The 3,800-nt window shown below is 34.3% G+C and overlaps 1 long non-coding RNA gene across 1 annotated transcript; it reads left to right on the forward strand.

Moving 5' to 3' along the window:
• The first annotated feature begins 446 nt into the window (after positions 1–446).
• On the forward strand, positions 447–1,867 carry LOC116171614. The gene is made up of 3 exons (XR_004145478.1): positions 447–659; positions 714–805; positions 871–1,867. It is a non-coding gene; the product is annotated as an uncharacterized LOC116171614 (long non-coding RNA).
• Positions 1,868–3,800: the final 1,933 nt, after the last annotated feature.

The raw sequence follows: 3,800 nt of genomic DNA on the forward strand, positions 1-3,800 counted from the left end.
ATCTTTTGAGTTTCAGAATTAAAAAAGCGCTTGGCACATTAAATTACTACATGAAATTATCGATGTAACGGTTAAATTTTTGAACTAGTCCCACAAATAGAAAAATATAATTGTACATAATGAAGTACGGTTAGAGGTTTTGTTATACATGCATGTAGCGGAGAATAGTATACTTGTGAATGTAGATTGTAGTTATTGATCTCCAGTGGCGGAGACATTAGGAATTTCGTTGTTAATCATTTGTTCCCGTTTGCTACTGTTTTTACGCAAGCAACTGTTTTGCTAGGTTAGTAGGTTACTTATTATAGGATCCAGTCATCAATTTAAGGGCTGTAAGCGGCCTGCCATGTTTGTCAATGTAGGGAACGTCTATGTTGGTTTATCTGAGGAATTTTTGGAGGTCTTTAGGTCAGAGCCGGTATCTTCAAAACCGATAATAACGTTGAAAATCCTTCCTTTTGATCACCGACCGTTGTGGCACTCCCATGTTTGAGGAAATCGTTAAATCCTTAATTATTGGAAATTTGTCAGTACTCCAGTCTTCTGGGTTAATTACGAAAAGCGATAGTACTTGGTATTGCCGTGTATCATTGTGGATACGTTTATTTTGGGCAATTCTTCACCTTTAGTGTGGTTTTGTTATCGCTTAACGTTCTGAGGTAAGCGCCATTTTGTACACATTGTAGATTGGTAACGATGTTCGTTCTTTTAAGGCTGACTGGATTGGGAAAAAACCCTGTACGTGTATTGCACTGCTTATTGGTTGAAATTGTTCAACGTAGGGATATTTCCGAAAATTGTACAGGTACGGCTTGAGTCTTTGAAATTTCAAAGTGCACGGATTTTATGTAAAATTGTATGTTTTTTCAGATGCACAGATCTGGACTACAACTATGTTATGAATGTTGGTCACAAAAGAAATGCTTAAAACTTGTCACAGAAAGTAAAAAAAAATCCAAGCATGTACGAACAAGAAAGGATGGATACTGTAAATGTGTCTATTTAGCTTACCTTATCTACTGGGTGGTACTCGACTAGTAGAAATAGAACTCACCTGAAATGTAAAAAAAAACCATTAGTTATTTCCTAAAGGTAACTCTATCACAATATGCTAATCAATTCTAGTAGGTAATACCGCGTATTCAAAACGTTGCACGTAACATGTTATGAACAAGCTTTTTTGTTTAATTCCGATTTTTTTGTATTTCCGGTGGCACAGATCTATACAGATTTGATGGGTAACTCATGCTCAAAAGCGCCCTCTATTGGGCAGCAGTATAAACATTTACCTACCTTTTAAAACTGTAAAATAACGCTATTGAATTTATGCATTAGATATCGCTGCAAAAAATTTAAAGTGGTTGAGTTTCCATAATTCGAATACCTTATTATCGGTATTATTACAGTGATATGATATGATGGGAACTGGGAAGTAAGTTGAGGTACTCATTCACTTAAAATTTTTTTCAGCGACGTCTAATTTTACAGTTTTGAAAGGTACATGTTTATACTGCTGCTCAATAGAGGGCGTGTTTAAGTATACCTAAATGTACCCATGAAACGCATAAGGTTAGCAATCTGTTGTTCGTGTATATCTGTGCCAGTGGTTTGTATGCCTGAAAATACAATAAATACCTAAGACTTTCACAACAAGGAAATTTGCCTTTATTTTATTTTTGAGTGGGCGGGGTTTCAGTCAAGGCTGCTCTACCAACCCAACCCACTATACATTTACAAATCTGGGGATCAATTTCTTTCGAGCTGAAATGTCAAGGGGGGTTCACTCATTAGGTTATAAGGGAAATATGGAAAGTTTTGTAAATTTATAGTATAATGCGCTGGAAAAATATTAAATTATACATAACCACAGCTTCAGCCATTACTACCAAGCCTTATACCTAGCGCTGTTGCCGTGATCAGCGGTTGTCACCTACAATTTCGCTTGAACAATTTGTCATAGTGAGCTTCCCTTCTTATATGTATATTCGAAAATTGAATAAAGCTAGCGATAAGTTAAGGCATAACAGAAACGTGAAGGATGGCCCTAAAAACATCGCCCTATAAAACGATGATAACGTTCCTACCTTGCAATTACAACGAAATCCGGACACTCTGAAGCATAACAAACATCTATACTCTTTACTCCCTATGGAATACTCCGGCCATTGTGGAAGTAGAGTTGTCCTTTGTGGGAGAATGAAACATTATATTATATTGATTAAAATATGTGTCTTAGTCTTAAGGGTGCAGTTAATATCCGAAACGAAGTTATAAACGACAACCATCCGAGGAATTGGGATGCTTTTTAGAACTGTGTATGCTAAGAACGTTATGGGACGAAAGCTAGTTATTCAATTTTCAATTATTATTCAATTGTGTTCCATGTTTTATTGTTTACTGTCGCTACTAAAATCTCATTTGCTCTTCCGGAAGGAAACCTGACACTGTAGTCAGTAAACTACTAGAAAGATTAATTTTTATATTAAAGATTCATTACATGTTACACGTACACTCGTACAGTGTTAAAATTATGTACGGTAATTCGTGTTTGCCACATATGAATTAATATTGTATAGGTGACAGCTTGTTAATACAAAATTGGAATTTATTTTTACTTAAATTTGACATCACTATTAGGTATTTCTATAGCTATAAAAGAACGTGATCATATACAGTGTGTCCCAAATCGGGTGGGATTGCATGGGTAACTTTGTTATTATTAAAGATAGAGAATTGGTTAAATGGGCAATGTTTTGCAGTTTTGGATGCTTATTTAAAATTTCCTTATGGAAATTCAAAATGTCGCATAGGTTCGGCGTAAATTCAAAAAAACTAAAATTGGTCATTTTCTTGAATGTCTTATATCATCGAAAGTATAAGAGATATAAAAAAAAGTTTTATATAAAATTGACTGTCTTTGATACACTTAATTTAGAATTGATGTCAAAAAAAATTCAAGATGGCCACTTTTGAGGAACATTTACCAACTTCCTAAAGTTAAATGGGCGCCATATTGGATTTTTAGATTACTTGATAGATTTTTTAATTCTGTTTTCAACGAGCTATTATAACATAAGATTGAAAATAAGATACCAGTTATATTAACGGTTTTTGTACTTCAAGACAGTTTAGTTTAGGCAACGTGTTGCCATTGATGATTATTATTATTATTGTAGTGGTAAAACTACTTCCATTTTAGTTTTATTTTTTAATTAAGTACTTACTTTTATAATTTAATGTACTGTAGTACATAATTCGTGAATTGTGACCTGAGCAGCCAGTTTGTTGGTAGGTAGCATAAACTAACCCTTCCTTCGAAACATACGTTGTCGAGAAAAATCCTTTAAGGAAGTTTATTGGAGAATTTGTAAATAATGGTGAGCAGTTAAAGATCCATCGAAGATTACCGGTCCAATTACATGACTTCCCATTATGCCATAATAGTTATTTATGTATTAAGGGCATAATAGTGATGTTTATATTCTCGAGGGCGACGAGTTAAAAAGCTCGAGGGCCTATGGCCCGAGAGCTTTTTAGTCGCCCGAGAGTATAAACATCAGTTTATGCCCGTGGTACATACACAATTTTATGTTTTACAAATAGTTTTCTTCGTCAAAATTCGTTTACAAAATAATTCATTATGTTTGATCGAGTATGCGTGGTTCGAATTTGTTGATGTGATTGAAACCATCCAAACGTCAAACGTAATTTTAAATAATTCAATTCATCGTGAATGAGCAAGAAGTTCCAGAAACTATACGAAATAAGGCCAATCTTGTGATTTAGTATAAGGTATTGAC

The sequence above is a fragment of the Photinus pyralis genome, unplaced genomic scaffold (genome assembly GCF_008802855.1).
Source record: "Photinus pyralis isolate 1611_PpyrPB1 unplaced genomic scaffold, Ppyr1.3 Ppyr1.4_LG5, whole genome shotgun sequence".
Taxonomy (NCBI): domain Eukaryota; kingdom Metazoa; phylum Arthropoda; class Insecta; order Coleoptera; family Lampyridae; genus Photinus; species Photinus pyralis.